The sequence below is a fragment of the Etheostoma spectabile genome, unplaced genomic scaffold (assembly GCF_008692095.1).
Source record: "Etheostoma spectabile isolate EspeVRDwgs_2016 unplaced genomic scaffold, UIUC_Espe_1.0 scaffold00569847, whole genome shotgun sequence".
Taxonomy (NCBI): Eukaryota; Metazoa; Chordata; class Actinopteri; order Perciformes; family Percidae; genus Etheostoma; species Etheostoma spectabile.
Window position 1 is genome coordinate 1,957 of NW_022605368.1, and position 21,751 is coordinate 23,707.

The 21,751-nt window shown below is 44.9% G+C and overlaps 1 pseudogene; it reads right to left on the reverse strand.

The window, feature by feature from the left end:
• Positions 1–998: 998 nt before the first annotated feature.
• On the reverse strand, positions 999–21,747 carry LOC116685460 (ankyrin repeat and SOCS box protein 13-like; annotated as a pseudogene).
• Between the last annotated feature and the right edge of the window lie 4 nt (positions 21,748–21,751).

Here is a 21,751-nt window from a genome sequence, read left to right on the forward strand (position 1 = left end):
GTTCCCCTGCGAGGGGAACTCCAACTGCGTCGGTTACGACACGATGCGTTCCATAGTGTCGTAACCGACGTAGTGTCTCGTTCCCGTATCTCCGTGAACAAGGTTCATACGTAACCCGAGACGTTCCCCTTCGAGGGGAACTCGAACTGCGTCGTTACGACACTATGGAACGCATAGTGTCGTAACCGACGCAGTTCGAGTTCCCCTATCTCGGGGAACAAGGGTTACATACGTAACCCGAGACGTTCCCCTTCGAGGGAACTCGAACTGCGTCGGTTACGACACTATGGGAACGCATAGTGTCGTAACCGACGCAGTTCGAGTTCCCCTATCTCGGGAACAAGGGTTACATACGTAACCCGAGACGTTTTTCTTCTCGGGTCAATTGACCCATTTCAAAAAGTTCCTATTTATCAGAAATTGTGTTGTTTTTTTCTTTTATAAATAGTTGAAAAGCTTCAAAGCGTGGGAAAAGTGACATCGGGGGAAAGCAACAAAACTGTCACTGAGTTTTAAGACCTGTTTGATCCCAAATTCTTAAAATAATGTATTTAAATTAAGAATCTGACCGGCACAACCCATAGTCAAAGTCCTGAAATTATGGCTCCATCCACGACACATTTAAGTTTCATTCATGGGATTGTTCAGATGGACCAGGCCTCTCTTTTCTCAAAATCTGAAAACGCAACATCTAACATTAGCAAAAATTAAAGTCAGCTAACGAATGAACGGTTTAAATAGCTCGAATGAAAAGGCTGAAAAAAAGACCTTAGCTAAAAGTAAGGTTGAAACATCCAGCTAACGCCATTAAATGCAAAGTGACCTTAACACTGAGAGTAACAATACGCACTATATAACTGTTGTGTTATAACAACTATAACTGTTGTTATAGTGTTGAACAGCATTCAACTTAATATCAGTTTAAACAAATGCTCCTTTGTGGGTTCGAACTCATTCACTTTCCCCATGAAATATTAAAACGACAAAATGAGAAGTACTTTTCCACAGAACAGCTGACTTCTTCACTTCATCCAGCTCGTCAACAGCAGCTAGAACACAAGGACAGAGAAGGGTCTGGGGAGGACATCTGGCAAGAGGGGCGCCTATATTAGGGGACCAGACGTCGCCGGGTTTTGGTGACCTGTCCCCGGCTGGATCTGCCCCGTTTTCACTGTGACTGACAGACCCGAATTGGATTGAAAGAAAGAAAACACCCAACCAAACGGAGCCGATTGAGCAGCGCGGCTCAGAGCTCAGAGATGTTTTAGAAAGCCGTGTTTTACTTGCTAAAATCACTGATTATTTACATGGAGTCTGGGGAGATATGCTGCTCTATACACCATAAAATCACTGATTATTTACATGGAGTCTTATTGGAGATATGCTGCTCTATACACGCTAAAAGTAGTGATTATTACATGGAGTCTGGTGGAGATATGCTTCTCTATTACCGCTAAAAGTAGTGATTATTACATGGAGTCTGGTGGAGATATGCTGCTCTATACACGTTAAAACCCCTGATTATTTACATGAAGTCTGGTGGAGATATGCTGCTCTACACACGCTAAAATCACTGATTATTTACATGGAGCTGGTGGAGATATGCTGCTCTCTACACGCTATATCACTGATTATTTACAGTAGTCTGGTGGGGATATGCTGCTCTATACATGCTAAAATCACAGATTATTTACTGGAGTCTGGTGGAGATATGCTGCTCTATACACGCTATAATCACAGATTATTACATGGAGTCTGGTGGAGATATGCTGCCTATACACGCTAAAAGGTTGATTATTACATGGAGTCTGGTGGAGATATGCTGCTCTATACACGCTAAAAGTATGATTATTACATGGAGTCCTGGTGGAGATATGCTGCTCTATACACGCTAAAAGTAGTGATTATTTACATGGAGTCTGGTGGAGAGATATGCTGCTCTATACACACTAAAAGTAGTGATTATTTACATGGAGTCTGGTGGAGATGCTGCTCTATACACCTAAAAGTATGATTATTTACATGGAGTCTGGTGGAGATATGCTGCTCTATACATGCTAAAAGTAGTATTATTTACATGGAGTCTGGTGGAGATATGCTGCTCTACCACACTAAAAGTAGTGATTATTTACATGGAGTCTGGTGGAGATATGCTGCTCTATACATGCTAAAAGTAGTGATTATTTACATGGAGTCTGGTGGAGATATAGCTCTCTATACATGCTAAAGTAGTGATTATTTACATGGAGTCTGGTGGAGATTGCTGCTCTATACATGCTAAAAGTAGTGATTATTTACATGGAGTCTGGTGGAGATATGCTGCTCTATACACCTAAAAGTAGTGATTATTAACATGGAGTCTGGTGGAGATATGCTGCTCTATACACGCAATCACTGATTATTTACATGGAGTCTGGTGGAGATATGCTGCTCTATACATGCTAAAAGTAGTGATTATTTACATGGTCTGGTGAGATATGCTGCTCTATACACGCTAAAAGGGGGGACCCCTTCCAGAAAACACACCAGATGGCTCGGTCATCCAGCTGCGTTTGAAGTTTGCTGCGTGGTGTGTAACCCAGGCGTTGTCGTCCAACACACACCACACACACACATGAATATTACTTTCTCAGACCCAAGCAGTGTGGTGTACTGGAAGTGTGGGGGCAGACCAGACCAGACCAGACCAGAGGGCGGAGGCCAGGATCCAAACAGGCTGGAACCATTAACTTAGACAAAGTCTTTCATTTCCCGGTCCGATCAAGTGCTCGTCATCCGAATCTTGGGTCTGCCGTGTCGTTTCTGGGTTTGTGGTCGTTGTCGTCGTCTTGTCTCTTCTTCTTGGACGTACCATTCTGTGGAACCGGGTTTAGTCACGTCCCAGTGGGCGACCTCAGACGGCCGGTGTGTTCCCGAGAAGGCTGCAGGACATCACACGGCGTCCTCTAGTCTTTACAGACCCTTAAGCTCTTTATAAATACTCGTACTGAGTCGATCCTGGATAGTGGACCCAGGAGAATACACTCAGCACGTAGCGTTATGATGCTAAAAATGGGCGAGACATGGGAGCTTTGCAAGTATCCAAAAGGGGGGGGGAGTGGATATTAACGTCGAGTTAATCAAATGAGGTTTAGAATCGACTCATTTGGCTTTTGCATAGTCTTCATTCAAAGGCCCCCGAGGCTGCCAAGGACTCCACTGAGCTGTGAGTTCTCACTCCTTCTGATTTCAGAGTCCTGCGAGGACGTTTTGACAGATCTCCAACAGCTGCTGGGACATGGAGACTAGTCTTTCTTCAAAGGGGGGTCCTCCGTTTGGATCTGATCCTACAGGTCCCGGCAGGGGGGGTCTCCAGCAGACAGGAAGTGCAAAATCAAGTCAAATCAAGTCAGAAACAAGGAGGAAAGAATCGAAATGGACTTGAATGCAACATCTTTGATAGTTGAATTACAGGGTTTTTAACCCTGGTGTTGTCCTTCCAAGTCAAAATTGAAAATTAATATTTTTTGGGCTTTTTCCCGATTAATTTGTCACTTTTTCCAGATTTATTTGTCACTTTTTCCAGATTCATTTGTCACTTTTTCCGATTTATTTGTCACTTTTTCCGATTTATTTGTCACTTTTTCCGATTTATTCGTCACTTTTTCCGATTTGTCACTTTTTCCGATTTATTCGTCACGTTTTCCGATTTGTCACTTTTTCCGATTTATTTGTCACTTTTTCCAATTTATTTGTCACTTTTTCCGATTTGTCACTTTTTCCGATTTGTCACTTTTTCCGATTTATTTGTCACTTTTTCCAATTTATTTGTCACTTTTTCCGATTTGTCACTTTTTCCGATTTATTCGTCACTTTTTCCGATTTATTTGTCACTTTTTTCCGATTTATTTGTCACTCTTTTTCCGATTTATTTGTCACTCTTTCCGATTTATTTGTCACTTTTTCCCGATTTATTTGTCACTCTTTCCGATTTTATTTGTCACTTTTTCCCGATTTATTTGTCACTCTTTCCGATTTATTTGTCACTTTTTCCAATTTATTTGTCACTTTTTCCGATTTATTCGTCACTTTTTCCGATTTGTCACTTTCCGATTTTTTTCCATAACGTCACGTTTCCGATTTTGTCACTTTTTCCCGATTTGTTCACTTTTTCCAATTTATTTGTCACTTTACGATTTATTGTCACACTTTTCCGATTGATTGTCACTCTTCCGATTTATTGTCACTTTTTCCGATTTATTGTCACTCTTTCCGAGTTATTTGTCACTTTTTACGATTATTGTCACATCGTTCCGATTTATTTGGCCCGCTTTCCGATTTATTGTCCTTTTTCCAATTTATTTGTCACTTTTTCGATTTATTGTCACTCTTTCCGATTTATTTGTCACTTGGTCCAATTATGGGCACTTTTTACATGTATTTGCACACTCTTTCCGATTATTTGTCACTTTTTTGGACGATTTTTGTCTTGTCCCGATTTGTCACTTGTTCCAATTTATTGTCACTCTTTCCGAGTTATTTGTCACTTTGTACGATATTTGTCACTTTGTCCGATTTATTTGCACTCTTTCCGATTTATTTTGTCACTTTTTCTGATTTATTGCACTTTTTCCGAGGGTCCTTTTTCCCAATTTATTTGCACTCTGTTTCCGATTATTGGTCACTCTTTCCGATTTATTTGTCACTTTTTCCAATTTTGTCACTTTTCCGATTTATTGTCACTTTTTCCGATTTGTCACTTTTTCCGATTTATTGGCACGTTTTCCGATTTTATTTGTCACTTTGCCCGATTTGTCACTTTTCCAATTATTGGTCACTTTTACGATTTATTGGCACACTTTTTCCCGATTATTTGGCACTCTTTCCGAATTTGTCACTTTTCCCGATTTATGTGTCACTCTTTCCGATTTATTTGTCACTTTTTAACGATTTATTTGTCACACTCTTCCGATTATTTGTCACTCTTTCCGATTTATTTGTCACTTTTTCCAATTATTTGTCACTTTTACGATTATTGGCACTCTTCCGATTATGTGGCACTTTTTTCCAATTATTTGTCACTTTTTTACGATTGATTTGCACACTCTTCCCGATTTAGTGTCACTTTTTTCCGATTTATTGTCACTTTTTCCGATTGGTCACTTTTTCCAATTTATTTGTCACTCTTTCCGATTTATTTGTCACTTTTTAACGATTTATTTGGCACTTTTTCCGGGATTTGTCACTCTTTCCGATTTATTGGTCACTTTCCAGGTCTTGGGGCCTTTTTTTAAAAACCTGAGCTGGTTAATAACAGGTTTTACTCTTATTCTGGAATTCATGGTCAACCAACGCATTTATATCAATTACACATACGTCTTTAGTTAAAAGGGCAGAAATTCTGAATTATTTTTTGACTAATAGTTGAGATCAGAGAGAGTGAGGGGATCACAGACGGGTCGATGTCAAGTTAGTTGAGGCCGGACTGTTTTTAAAAAAAACAATAACCCAAATAAGTCAAGCTATAAGATTAATAAAACACCCAAAAATACAATACAAAGTAAGTGGGGTGGAACATGCGTGTTATTTTGGGGCAATTGGGGAAAGAAAGCCTATTTCTGATATAAAAACACTTTGAAACGGGTCAGTTTGACCCGAGAAAAACACAAGGGGTTAAACCGTTACAGAAATAGAGCATACCCATTTTTTCTTCGCTGCCTTGCGTTCATTTTCAGCCATTTAATGATTACAACTGAGATTCTTGACGATAATTCTTTAAGAATTTCACAGCGGACAGATCCTGATCAGAGTCCCCTGTTCCTATTGTCGTAGTCATATAACATATAGTGTATTTATAGGGAAAATACAATGACACCCTATAACTTTTATTATATTAGAGCAAAGACACACCCACACCCAAACCTTCTTACTTTGTTAAAGTTTTTAACCGCGCACATATAGCATATAGAACGTTTTGTGCAATTGAGTGTCTTGGGCTACATGAGCTTGGGGGTGGGTATCTCAACTTTTCTTTACACTTTCTGACGCATTTTGTCGACATAAAGCCACAAGAGTCGGCTAAAAAGCTCCTTAGCCTTCAGAGATTTCAGCAAATAAAGCAAAACAATGACATTTATTTACCAACAACCTGTTTCACAGCTTTAAAATGAAAACTCTGCTTCTGGTGGCAATTTCTGAGACTCAAAGTGGCAAATCTGCCATTTTCAGGGGTTGAACGTCAGGTAATTGGCAGTTAAAATGAACCTTAAGTGATATAAGGGGGGGTCGGGATTTGGCCCGCGGGGCCTCGAGTTGTCGTCTCACATTAGTGGTCTAATCTACTAGTCTAGTCCAGTCCAGTCCAGCACACGTGAATGAGAGCCAGGATCATGCAAAAACATGAGGACCTCAAGTACAATTTATTCAATTGAATCACATATTTCTCTTATTCAGAGCATCACTTCTGGTACAGTAAGGTAAAAATTATGACCCGTTTTGTGGTTCGTCCTTTAGTTCCCCTTCGAGGAACTTCAACTGCGTCGGTTGCGACACTATAGCGTTCCCATAGTGTCGTAACCGACGCAGTGTCCTCGTTCCCCTATCTCGGGGAACAAGGGTTACGTATGTAACCCTGGTTCCCCTATCTCGGGGAACCAGGGTTACATACGTAACCCGAGACGTTTCCCCTTCGAGGGGAACTCGAACTGCGTCAGTTGCGACACTAAGGCGTTCCCATAGTGTCGTACCCGACGCAGTGTCTTCCCCTATCTCGGGGAACCAGGGTTACGTATGTAACCTGGTTCCCCTATCTCGGGGAACAAGGGTTACATACGTACCAGACGTTCCCCTTCGAGGGTAACTCGAACTGCGTCAGTTGCGACACTATAGCGTTCCCATAGTGTCGTAACCGACGCAGTGTCTCGTTCCCCTATCTCGGGGAACCAGGGTTTACGTATGTAACCCTGGTTCCCCTATCTCTGGGAACAAGGTTACATACGTAACCCGAGACGTTCCCTTCGAGGGTAACTCGAACTGCGTCAGTTGCGACACTATAGCGTTCCCATAGTGTCGTAACCGACGCAGTGTCTCGTTCCCCTTCTCGGGAACTAGGGTTACGTATGTAACCCTGGTTCCCTATCTCGGAACAAGGGTTACATACGTAACCCCGAAACGTTCCCCTTCGAGGGGAACTCGAACTGCGTCAGTTGCGACACTATAGGGGTTCCATAGTGTCGTAACCGACGCAGTGTCTCGTTCCCCTATCTCGGGGAACAAGGGTTACATACGTAACCCGAGAACGTTCCCCTTCGAGGGGAACTCGAACTGCGTCAGTTGCGACACTATAGGCGTTCCCATAGTGTCCGTAACCGACGCAGTGTCTCGTTCCCCTATCTCGGGGGAACCAGGGTACGTATGTAACCCTGGTTCCCTATCTCGGGGAACCAGGTTACATACGTAACCCGAGACGTTCCCTTCGAGGGGAACTCGAACTGCGTCAGTTGCGACACTATAGGCGTTCCCATAGTGTCGTAACCGACGCAGTGTCTCGTTCCCCCTATCTCGGGGAACCAGGGTTACGTATGTAACCCTGGTCCCCTATCTCGGGGAACAAGGGTACATACGTAACCGAGACGTTCCCCTTCGAGGGGAACTCGACTGCGTCAGTTGCGACACTATAGGCGTTCCCATAGTGTCGTAACCGACGCAGTGTCTCGTTCCCCTATCTCGGGGAACAAGGTTACATACGTAACCCGACGTTCCCCTTCGAGGGGAAACTCGAACTGCGTCAGTTGCGACACTATAGGCGTTCCCATAGTGTCGTACCGACGCAGTGTCTCGTTCCCCTATCTCGGGGAACCAGGGTTACATACGTAACCCGAGACGTTCTTTTGTAGCACCTTAAACGAGACAACGTGTCTAAAAGTGACTAAAAAGCAACAAAACGCTGCAAAAAAAAAACGACAATTTAAGTGCCACGCATGTCTAAGAAAGCCTAAAAAATGTCAGAAAAGGCAACAAAGCCACAGGAATTATCCCACGTTCGTAGATATTTCACTCTTTCTGATGAAAACTCGGCATTCTGCCATTTTGAGTTTTGACTGTCAGGTAATTGCAGTTAAAAAAAAAACACTTGCCCTGTTTTTTGGTTAATGCTTGTGAACCTTAAAGGATATACGGGCTGGATCTAAGTCGCCTCACATCTGCGGTTCCTTTCAGGGTCCTGGTTTCAGGCTGCAGGGTCTGATGGGTGAGCGTAGCACTGGACCATCACAGCATCCAGGTCTCTGTTTATCGATTCTCAAACAAAAGCCTCGCAGTCTGCTTAGCGCCTCAAATCCACAATCTACTACTTGCCCAAATCTGTGTACCTCCTCTGGTCCTTTTCACTGCCAAGACTGATCCTCCCCCCCCTTCTGTTTGCTGTGTAATGAGGAAGACCTGTTTCTCATGAGACCCACAGAGCTGCGTTTCCTAACAGATGCGATGCAATACAAACGATTTAATCATCAATGTCGCCCCCAAGTGGCCAATAAGTGCATCTGGCGCGTGTGGACCTGCTGGACCTTCCTCAGTCAGTCTGAATTCAGGTAACTGGGATCAGTTCAGCTGGAAACTAGTTCCTACTGAAATTTAAAGACTTTTGAAGACTTTAATTAGAAAATGTACCCAAGTTTTTATAATTAAGTTCTGAAAGGCAAGTGGAGTGAACGTAACGGACGTTCATTAATTTTCAAAGGTCGTGCACTTTAAGAAATGTTGTAATACTGTATGTTGCTTATGAAACCCAGTGTTCCCCAGTGACTCTTCTACAGAGACAGAAGTGTGTGTTTACCAAATAAGTTGGCAGACAGTCCAGTCCAGTCCAGTCTAGTCCAGTCCACACACATGTGAATGAGAGCCAGGATCATGCAAAACAAGAGGACATCAAGCACATCAACAGTACAATTATTCAACGAATCGACATATTGTCTTATTCAGAGCATCACTTCTGTACAGTAAGACAAATATTATGACTTATTCTGTGGGGTTGCTTTGTAGCACCTTAAACGAGACAAATAAGTACAGAAAAAGTGACAAAACGTTGCAAAAACCGACAATAAAAACAATTTCAGTGACAAACACGTCTAAGAAAGCCTGAAAAAGTCAGAAAAGGCAGCAAAACGACATGAATTATTCCACATTCATAGATATTTCACTCTTTCTGATGTATGCGTGTCATTAAACTCTCCATGTCTGGCCCTTTAATTTGAGTCCCTTGTCCAGTGTGGCCCTTAAAATGACCTGGACAGCGCCGTATTAAGAGGGTCAGGGAACCTTCAGCGTCGCTTAAACTGAGAAACGATGTTTTTTTTGAACATCCGAGCCGATTGAACGTGACTTTATTCCCTTTTATGGACAGTGCTTACCCAAAAAAGAACGGCCAGTGCCGTTTAATTCGACCTACCGGGAGGAAAGGTTCAACACAACCACTCTGTCGTTCAACATTCCCATTTCTCATCTTCGGGGACTGGACATTCCCTACGTGCCTCTCCTAGTCTCCTCTCTGTGTTCTGCTATGTATCAGGGTCGGGTATTTTAAGGCTTTAAGGCAGATCTGAACTTGTTTTTGGGGGACCTGATGATCCAAAGCTCTCGATCTACCCTCACCTATGGTCCTGAAGGCTGGTCATGACCGAAAGAACCAGATCCAGGGTACAAGCGGCCGAATTGGGTTTCCTCAGGAGGGTGGCTGGTCTCCTCAGGAGGGGGGCTGGTTTCCTCAGGAAGGGGCCTGGTTACCTCAGGAGGGGGGCCGGCGTCTCCCTTAGAGACAGGGTGAGAAGCTCAGTCATCCGAGAGGAGCTCGGAGTAGAGCCGCTGCTCCTTCGCGTCGAAAGGAGCCAGTTGAGGTGGTTCGGGCATCTGGTGAGGATGCCTCCTGGGGGGGTCCCTAGGGAGGTGGTCCAGGCACGTCCAGCTGGGAGGAGGCCTCGGGGAAGACCCAGGACTAGGTGAGGGACGTCCAGCTGGGAGGAGGCCTCGGGGAAGACCCAGGACTAGGTGGAGAGTTAGATCTCCAACCTGGCCTGGAACGCCTCGGGATCCCCCAGTCGGAGCTGGTTGATGTGGCTCGGGAAAGGGAAGTTTGGGGTCCCCTACTGGAGCTGCTGCCCCCGCGACCCGACACCGGATAAGAGGATGAAGATGGAATGGATATGATGTTCCTTCCCGGCTATTTTGCAGTGGCACCGTGGCTCCGTCCCGCGCTTAGCCCCGCCCACCCCAATTGGATTGGTTTAAAGAAACGCCAATAACCCAGAGCATGATTTTCCCCTATCCCAGGATGCTGTGTTGACCCTCCAGACCCTCCTCCTCAGCGCTGTGGAGGAGGGTCTGGCAATGCGAGGCGATTTCTTCCACATATACATGTTTATTTAGTTGAAAGCAGTTCATTTTGATAGGATTTTATTGTATCGAATAATTATGGTTATGTTATCTTGTTTAATTTGCCTTTAAGTAAGTGGTGGTGATGATGATATGGGGGTGTTTGGGGGGGGGTAGGATGTTTAAATGTGTGTGTTTTGTAATTTTTTAAATCATAACGGGGGGAAAAACTCTTCCATAACAGGTCAACTTCGAAGCCATCTGAAGCCCTTTATGGACTTCATAAACCACTTCATGTACTAAAAATAACATGACCTACAATCTTATAGGCGGATTTAGCGAAACTATAAATAAGCAGCCGGGATCGGATCGAGGTCTCCTTGAGACTTGGGTGTCTGTGTTAACAAAAGGCTTTCTCTAGGCGCGGAGGGGGGGGGGGGGTAGCAAGCAGCATATGGAGAGCGTCACTGTGACAGCAGCCTGCTTGGGTTCCTCTGGATTTACAGGTCTAACAGGGAACAGCCATCTGTCCTCCAGCGAATGTGGTCTGAGCACGCTACGTCTCGGGGTATTTCACAATTTAACGGCTACTCAGCGTTTACGGTACGCAGGCGGGTTTGGGGACATGCACGCACTTCCCCAGAAAGTCCAGGATCCAGTCCAGAAACTTTGGTTGAGCAAGAAACTGACTACTGATGTCACTTCTGTTGCCAAAAAACATCTCGGTTACGTATGTAACCCTTGTTCCCCGAGATAGGGAACAAGAGTTATGTATATGTACCCTGGTTCCCCGAGACGAGTTACGTATGTAACCCTGGTCCCCGAGATAGGGGAACAAGAGTTACGTATGTACCCTGGTTCCCCGAGACGACGTTACGTATGTAACCCTGGTTCCCCGAGATAGGGAATAAGGGTTACAAGTAACCCTTGTTCCCCGAGATAAGGGAACAGGGGTTACGCATGTAACCCTGCTTCCCCGAGATAGGGGAACGAGACAAGTTGTGATCCCAATCCCAGCATCTGAAAAGCCTCCGATACAGCTTTCAATGTTGGTATCAGCATCTGAAAGTACCGCAGTTTAAGAAAATCTACTTTAAATAAGTTGATTTGGGTTCTTTCTCATTACGACTGACTGTCAAACTGGATTATAAGAGTTTTTGTCACCAAAAGTTCAACCTGAGCCGGACCAACAACAAAATAGAAATCATATCACATCCATATATCCATAGATTGTAGTATACAGCAGTTAAATCATAATAGGACACACAGGTATCGGATCCATACTTGGTATTGGCCAATAAGCAAATTCAGGTATAAGAACGGTCTCAGACAATTTCCACCAAAAACCACGCCTCCACCTGAGCTTTGACACATGTTCTCTAGTTCAAATAATAACAAAAACAACATCTAAAATGGTCTCTCATATTAGAAATACCCTCTTCTTGTAGTGTAAGTTACGCTTCTATTATCATTAGACATTAAATGCTGTTAAGACTTGTACTGTATAGCTGCAAAGACCTTTTAAAATCCTCTTGTTTATCACCCTAAATAGAGACTGGGATGGTTTCCAGTGCTGAGAGCGGCTTTTTCCACAGAAGCTGCTGTTAAGGAGACCATTTGGAGCTTCTATTTTAGGATTATCATTTCATGCATGTGTCGGTATGTTTGCATCTCAAAAGATCCACGATCCAGATCCGAACCGGACGACAAGTCAATAGAGAATGACATTTTGGGCAAATCCAGGACTTGGGAGCTGGGATCCTCGTCTCTCTCACCCCCCCTGGGACTTTGAGCTAGCCAAGTCTTGGGGGCAAAGTGTAGCTTTGAAGAGAAACCTTGTGCTTCTGACTAAACACTGATGTCTACTAAAGCCGTGGCACCTTTGCTGTGGTTTGCAGCTTTGAGAGTCCCCCATCGGTGGTCCTCGGGGTTACTGGTCACAGGTAGCGGATGAGGAGCTGGGTACGTGGAGTGACCCATGACCCCCAGAGCTCTGGTGCCCAGCGTCCTCCTCACCGCCAGCCTGCTGAGCTGCTGCAGGGTCATGGGGGTGGCTATGGACAGGACGACAACAACAACAAGAGTTAGCTCATGGAAGAGAAATAGTATAAGGAAAGGAAGACGAATTATGAAAACAAACGTGAAAAAAGTAAGAAATCCTTAATTAACAGGGCGGGACATTAACATCGACAATGTCTTTCCCGTTAAATACAACCTTTTAGCACTCTTTGAAACCAACCTTAACTGCCTGGATATGGTTCATTTTATACTAATTTAGTCATAAGTCTTCCTCCTTTAATGGGTAATAGGTGTGGAATTGGATACATCAATGAGCTAAACTTGTCAACTGGACACCGAACGAAACCGATCTTTGTCCGAGTGATCTGGATGATGGTGGATTCATAAAATACTGAAATCAATCTTAAAATGTCAAATATGTTAATATATAGTGTTTGGTACGGTTCAGAAAGGTTCTTTAATTCTAATGTAAACATTAACAAGGTGCATTACGAAATCTATCTGAGGGTTGCTTCTGCTTGTACAATCTCCAGCATAAGTTAATTGGCGATTGGTGTGTGTGTGTGTGTTGTGTGTGTGTGTGTGTTGTGTGTGTGTGTGTATATATATATATATATATGAGCACCATGTAAACAACGGGTGTCATCAGTCTGAGACATTTCCTGGACTTGACATGCAATCCTTGCCTGCCACCTGCTGGTGAGACGTTTACGTTACACCAACTACACACTATGAGATCTACACTGGACCAATAAGATTAAAGAAGTACACGTCGACATTTTACACAATATATTACCCTGCAAAGCTACATCTTTACATGGGACAACGTGAGGGCGACATGAGGACAACATGAAGACAACATGAGGCACATGAGGACAACATGAGGACAACATGACAACATGAGGGCACATGAGGGCAACATGAGGGCAACATGAGGACAACGTGAGGGCAACATGAGGACAACATGAAGACAACATGAGGGCAACATGAGGACACATGACGACAACATAGGCAACATGAGGCAACATGAGGGCACATGAGGGCAACATGAGGACGACATGAAGACAGCATGAGGACAACATGGGGACAACATGAGGACAACATGAGGACAACATGAGGACAGCATGAAGACAGCATGAAGACAACATGAAGACAACATGAGGGCGCCATGAGGACGACATGAGGACGACATGAGGGCCACATGAGGGCAACATGAGGGCAACATGAGGGCAACATGAAGACAACATGAGGACAACATGAAGACAACATGAGGGCAACATGAGGACCACATGAAGACAACATGAGGGCAACATGAAGGGCAACATGAGGGCAACATGAAGACAACATGAGGGCAACATGAGGGCACATGAGGACAACATGAGGACATCATGAAGACAGCATTAAGACAACATGAAGACCACATGAAGACACCATGAGGGCAACATAGGGACAACATGAGGACAACATGAAGACAACATGAAGACAACATGAGGACAACATGAGGGCACATGAGGGCAACAGAGGCCACATGAGGACACATGAGGGCAACATGAGGGCAACATGAGGGCAACATGAAGACACATGAAGACACATGAAGACAACATGAGGACACATGAAGACAGCATGAGGGCAACATGAAACAGCATGAAGACAACATGAGGGCAACATGAGGGCAACATGAGGGCAACATGAAGACACATGAAGACAACATGAGGGCAACATAGGACAACATGAGGACAGCATGAAGACAGCATGAAGACACATGAAGACAACATGAAGACAACTGAGGGCAACATGAGGGCAACATGAAGACAGCATGAGGGCAACATGAAGACAGCATGAAGACAACATGAGGGCAACATGAGGGCAACATGAAGACAACATGAAGACAACATGAGGAAACATGAGGCAACATGAGGACAGCATGAAGACAGCATGAAGACAACATGAAGACAACATGAAGACACATGAGGGCAACATGAGGACAACATGAGGACAACATGAAGACAACATGAGGGCAACATGAAGAACAACATGAAGACAACATGAGGGCAACATGAGGGCAACATGAGGCAACATGAAGACAACATGAGGGCAACATGAAGACACATGAGGGCAACATGAGGGCAACATGAAGACAACATGAGGGCAACATGAAGACAACATGGGGACAACATGAGGGACAAACAGGGACAACATGGGGACAACATGGGGACAACATGAGGATTAAAAAGTACCCGACACTTTACATTATAACCTGCAAAGCTACATCTTTACAACTCAAATGACGCATTAAATGTTGTTAAAACCATCATGATATCAGTGTTGAATGTAAGAGTTTTTAGGTTTTCATTTTCAAAATCAGAATTTCAACGTTGAATTCAAGTGCTACCCAATTTCACACCGTTCGTTATAAACCCAAGGACTTAATTAAGCCGTCAGCGTATAAACACTCAAAAACTGTCATTTTGTAAGGTGGACTTTTTAATTACACTGTATATTAGTTTTGTGGCATTGTAGTTTTATATTGCTCAATCATCCCCTCTAAAGAAAATGGCTATAAACACTACTTCTTTATTTATTTTAAAATGCATTATTGTTTTCTCTGGAGCATGATTTGACCAAGTGCTGAAATGTCCTATGTTTGGATGTATTTTTTTCCCAATAAAGTTGGACGAAACGATAAAAAAACATCTCCACGGTACGTTTGTTGCCTTTTCCGGAGTGACCTACTCTCGTAAAAGTGGAGGCAGGTGGCCGAGGGCGACCCGGGCGCGGCGTAGTCCACGGGTCTCCTGTTGTGTGGTCTCGGGCTGTGGACGTTGCCCCGAACTCCACCAGCATCTTCACCATCTCCACCTGGGTGTTCTTAGCAGTGGTGCAGCGGCGTCTCGTGTAGCCGGGCGGCGTTCACCTTAGCACCTGGAAGGGAAAAGGCGTTAATGGCAGCTCTTTAAATAAGGTCAATCTGGGCATCTTCCAGATGTTCCTGAGATTTTAGAGTTGATGGCGATCTCGTGGTGATGTTCCAGATGTTCCTGGGATTTTAGAGTTGATGGCGATCTCGTGGTGGTGTTCCAGACGTTCCTGGGATTTTAGAGTTGATGGCGATCTCGTGGTGGTGTTCCAGATGTTCTGGGATTTAGATGTTCCTGGGATTTTGGAGTTGATGGCGATCTCATGGTGGTGTATTTCAGATGTTCCTGGGATTTTAGATTGTTCCTGGATTTTAGAGTTGATGGCAATCTCTGGTGGTGTTCCAGATGTTCCTGGGATTTTAGAGTTGATGGCGATCTCGTGGTGGTGTTCCAGATGTTCCTGGGATTTTAGATGTTCCTGGGATTTTGGAGTTGATGGCGATCTCATGGTGGTGTATTTCAGATGTTCCTGGGATTTTAGAGTTGATGGCGGCTGTGGCTCAGTGGTAGAGCGGTTGCCTGCCAATCGGAAGGTTGGTGGTTCGATCCCTGCCCCTGCAGTCATTGTCGAAGTGTCCTTGGGAGACACTGAACCCCCGTTGCCCCCGGTGCTGCGCATCGGAGTGTGAGTGTGTATGAATGTATATCTGATGAGCAGGTGGCACCATGTATGGCAGCCCGGCCACAGTGTATGAATGTGTGTGAATGGTGAATGTATCCTGTAGATGTAAAAGCGCTTTGAGCAGTTGTTTAAGACTGGAAAAGCGCTATATAAATACAGCACATTTACATTTACATGGCGATCTCATGGCGGTGTTCCAGACGTTCCTGGGATTTAGAGTTTGATGGCGATCTCGTGGTGGTGTTCCAGACGTTCCTGGGATTTTAGAGTTGATGGCGATCTCGGGTGGTGTTCCAGATGTTCCTGGGATTTTAGATGTTCCTGGGATTTTGGGAGTTGATGGCGATCTCGTGGTGGTGTTCCAGACGTTCCTGGGATTTTAGATGTTCCTGGGATTTTGGATTGATGGCGATCTCGTGGTGGTGTTCCAGATGTTCTTGGGATTTTAGATGTTCCTGGGATTTTGGAGTTGATGGCGATCTCGTGGTGGTTTCCTTATGTTCCTGGGATTTTAGATGTTCCTGGGATTTTAGAGTTGATGGCGATCTCATGGTGGTGTTCCAGATGTTCCTGGGATTTTAGAGTTTGATGGCGATCTCGTGGTGGTGTTCCAGACGTTCCTGGGATTTTAGAGTTGATGGCGATCTCGTGTGTGTTCCAGGCGTTCCGGGGATTTTAGAGTTTGGCGATCTCGTGGTGGTGTTCCAGACGTTCCTGGGATTTTAGATGTTCCTGGGATTTTGGAGTTGATGGCGATCTCGTGGTGGTGTTCCTTATGTTCCTGGGATTTTAGATGTTCCTGGGATTTTAGAGTTGATGGCGATCTCATGTGTGGTTTCCAGATGTTTCCTGGATTTTAGAGTTGATGGCGATCTCATGGTGGTGTTCCAGACGTCCTGGGATTTTAGAGTTGATGGCGATCTCGTGGTGGTGTTCCAGACGTTCCTGGGATTTTAGAGTTGATGGCGATCTCATGGCGGGTTCCAGATGTTCCTGGGATTTTAGAGTTGATGGCGATCTCATGGCTGTGTTCCAGATGTTCCTGGATTTTAGAGTGATGGCGATCTCATGGTGGTGTCCAGACGTTCCTGGGATTTTAGAGTTGATGGCGATCTCGTGGTGGTGTTCCAGACGTTCCTGGGATTTTAGCGTTGATGGCGATCTCATGGCGGTGTTCCAGATGTTCCTGGATTTTAGAGTTGATGGCAATCTCGTGGTGATGTTCCAGACGTTCCTGGATTTTACAGTTGATGGCGATCTCGTGGTGTGTTCCAGACTTCCTGGGATTTTAGATGTTCCTGGGATTTTGGAGTTGATGGCGATCTCGTGGTGGTGTTTCCAGATGTTCCTGGGATTTTAGATGTTCCTGGGATTTTGGAGTTGATGGCGATCTCGTGGTGGTGTTCCTTATGTTCCTGGGATTTTAGATGTTCCTGGGATTTTAGAGTTGATGGCGATCTCATGGTGGTGTTCCAGATGTTCCTGGATTTTAGAGTTGATGGCGATCTCATGGTGGTGTTCCAGACGTTCCTGGGATTTTAGAGTTGATGGCGATCTTGTGGTGGTGTTCCAGACGTTCCTGGATTTTAGAGTTGATGGTGATCATGGTAGTGTTCCAGACGTTCCTGGGATTTTAGAGTTGATGGCGATCTCATGGCGGTGTTCCAGATGTTCCGGATTTAAGAGTTGATGGCGATCTCATGGCGGTGTTTCCAGACGTTCCTGGGATTTTAGAGTTGATGGCGATCTCATGGTGGTGTTCCAGATGTTCCTGGGATTTTAGAGTTGATGGCGATCTCATGGTAGTGTTCCAGACGTTCCTGGGATTTTAGAGTTGATGGCGATCTCATGGCGGTGTTCCAGATGTTCCTGGATTTAAGAGTTGATGGCGATCTCATGGCGGTGTTCCAGACGTTCCTGGGATTTTAGAGTTGATGGCGATCTCATGGTGGTGTTCCAGATGTTCCTGGGATTTTAAGTTGATGGCGATCTCATGGTGATGTTCCAGATGTTCCTGGGATTTAGAGTTGATGGCGATCTCATGGCGGTGTTCCAGATGTTCCTGGGATTTTAGAGTTGATGGCGATCTCATGGTAGTGTTCCAGACGTTCCTGGGATTTTAGAGTTGATGGCGATCTCAGGTGGTGTTCCAGATGTTCCGGGATTTTAGAGTTGATAAGATCTCATGGTGATGTTCCTAGGATTTTAGACTTGATGGCGATCTCATGGTGATTTCCTGACGTTCCTGGGATTTTAGAGTTGATGGCGATCTCATGGTGTGTTCCAGACGTTCCTGGGATTTTAGAGTTGATAAGATCTCATGGTGATGTTCCTGGGATTTTAGAGTTGATAAGATCTCATGGTGATGTTCCTAGATTTTAGAGTTGATGGCGATCTCATGGTGGTGTTCCAGATGTTCCTGGATTTTAGAGTTGATAAGATCTCATGGTGATGTTCCTAGGATTTTAGACTTGATGGCGATCTCATGGGGATGTTCCTGATGTTCCTGGGATTTTAGAGTTGATGGCGATCTCATGGTGGTGTTCAGACGTTCCTGGGATTTTAGAGTTGATAAGATCTCATGGTGATTTCCTGGGATTTTAGAGTTGATAAGATCTCATGGTGATGTTCTGGGGTTTTAGAGTTGATAAGATCTCATGGTGATGTTCCTAGGATTTTAGAGTTGATGGCGATCTCATGGTGGTGTTCCAGATGTTCCTGGGATTTTAGAGTTGATAAGATCTCATGGTGATGTTCCTAGGATTTTAGACTTGATGGCGATCTCATGGGGATGTTCCTGATGTTCCTGGGATTTTAGAGTTGATGGCGATCTCATGGTAGTGTTCCAGACGTTCCTGGGATTTTAGAGTTGATAAGATCTCATGGTGATGTTCCTGGGATTTTAGAGTTGATAGATCTCATGGTGATGTTCCTGGGATTTTAGAGTTGATAAGATCTCATGGTGATGTTCCTAGGATTTTAGAGTTGATGACGATCTCATGGTGGTTTTCCAGATGTTCCTGGGATTTTAGAGTTGATAAGATCTCATGGTGATGTTCCTGGGATTTTAGAGTTGCTGGCGATCTCAACGCTTGATGGAGAAGTTCCTACACATTGGACCTTTAGCACTTATTCAACCCTTGTGTTGTCTCCCCTCGGGACCTTATTGGGGTTTTAAAACAAGTCTGAAATACAGTTTTACTTCATAATCCATTACCAAATATTGTCTTTATCTCAATTACCCGCAGCTGAGATAACATCTACGTTCAGGGAATGCGTCCGTCTCTATAGGACACAATTAAAATTGGATTTTAATTCATCAACTTTATCAATTAACAGGCAAATAAAACACTGATGATCCTCCAGGGCCGATAATCGCTCTCTCCCTAATTTAATCCCACAGAAATCTGAGAAGCAAGAAGCACTTTGAAGCCATGCAACATACCCCCCCCCCCACCCCCCCCCCCCCATAGCGCTCACCTGCATTGAGCAGCTCCTTAACACAGTGTGTGTGTTGGTTAGCACACGCTACGTGTAGCGGGGTCCCGTAGTAAAGGTCGTACGCCTCCAGGCGAGCACCCGTGGCGATCAGCAGCTTCACACACTCAGAGTTCCCTGAAACATGGGACAGAGAATACATATTAAAAAATAAGAGGGCTAATATTTAGACTCAAATTAAAGGAATGGATGTTGATGATAATCACAGACTGGAATATGTCAACTTTTACTCAACACTATTTCAACAACACTTCACTTTGTTTTACAATGCTATAAAATAGAATAAGACCCAAAATTAATGAAAAGAGATTTTTACTTGGCAAGAGCGTTGGAATCATCATGTTATTTTGGGAATTAAAAAGAACATTGATATAGGACACATGAGGACAACATGAGGACAACATGGGGACAACATGAGGACAACATGAGGACAACATGGGGACAACAGGAAGGCAACATGAAGACAACTGAAGACAACATGAGGACAACATGAGACAACATGAGGACAACATGGGGACAACAGGAAGGCAACATGAAGACAACATGAGACAACATGGGGACAACATGGGGACAACATGAGGATGACATGGGACAACATGGGGGAACATGAGGACAACATGGGGACACTGGGGACAACATGAGACAACGAGACAACATGAGGACAACATGAGGACAACATGAGGATACATGGGGACACATGGGACAACATGAGGAACAGAGGACCACATGAGGGCAACAGAAGACAACATGAGGGCAACATGAAGACAACATGAGGACAACATGAGAACAACATGAGAACAGCATGAGGACAGCATGAGGGCAACATGAGGACAACATGGGGACAACATGGGGACAACATGAGGACAACATGAGGACAACATGAGAACATCATGAGGACAACATGAGGACAACATGAGGACAACATGGGGACAACATGAGGGCAACATGAGGACAACATGGGGACACCATGGGGACAACAGGAAGGCAACATGAAGACAACATGAAGACAACATGAGGACAACATGAGGACACATGAGGACAACATGGGGACAACAGGAAGGCAACATGAGGACAACATGAGGACAACATGAGGGCAACATGAGGACAACATGAAGACAACATGAGGGCAACATGGGGACAACAGGAAGGGCAACATGAGACAACATGGGACAACACGAGGGCAACACGGGAAAGCATGAAGACAGCATGAGGACAACATGAAGATATCATGAAGACAGCATGAGGACAACATGAGGACAACATGAGGACAACATGAGGCAACATGAAGACAACAGCATGAGGACAGCATGAGGGCAACATGAGGACAAACATGGGGACAACATGGGGACAACATGAGGACAACATGAGGACAACATGAGAACATCATGAGGACAACATGAGGACAACAGGGGACAACATGAGGGCAACATGAGGACAACATGGGGACAACATGACACAGGAAGGCAACATGAAGACAACATGAAGACAACATGAGGACAACATGAGGACACATGGGGACAACAGGAAGGCAACATGAGGACAACATGAGGACAACCTGAGGGCAACATGAGGACAACATGAAGACAACATGAGGGCAACATGGGGACAACAGGAAGGCAACATGAGGACAACATGAGGACAACACGAGGGCAACACGAGGAAAGCATGAAGACAGCATGAGGACAACATGAAGATTTCATGAAGACAGCATGAGGACAACATGAAGATATCATGAAGACAGCATGAGGACAATGAAGATATCTGAAGACAGCATGAGGACAACATGAAGATATCATGAAGACAGCATGAGGACAACATGAGATATCATGAAGACAGCATGAGGGCAACAATGAAGACATTATTCTAGATATGAGACGTTGTTTCCATTGTGGATTTTTAACAATTATGACAAAAACCCCACTTCCATGTTTATGGTGTCCTATTAGAGACTGATGAATAAAAGAGCTTCACACAGGGACCCCCCACCCCCTGCAGGCCTCGTGGAGGGGGAGGCGGTGCGGGACGTGAGGGCGGGTTGGTCTTGGCCCCGTGGTCCAGCAGAAGACGGACACACTCCAGACTCCCGGCTGAGCAGCGGCGTCACACAGCGGGTGCTGCCGTCCACGTTCCTCGCGTCCACCTGAGACGCATTATGGGACACACATGCATGTAATTATAGCCATTTCTTCTTTTTTTAAGTCCCCCATGTCCCCCGATCTCATCTCCCTGGGCTCCGGCGTCCAGCAGCAGCCGGACACACTGGGCCTGTCCCCGGACGCAGGCCTCGGCAGCGGCGTGATGGAGTCCACCGCCACACGTGACCGACGCCCCGCTTCGGATGAGACGCTGC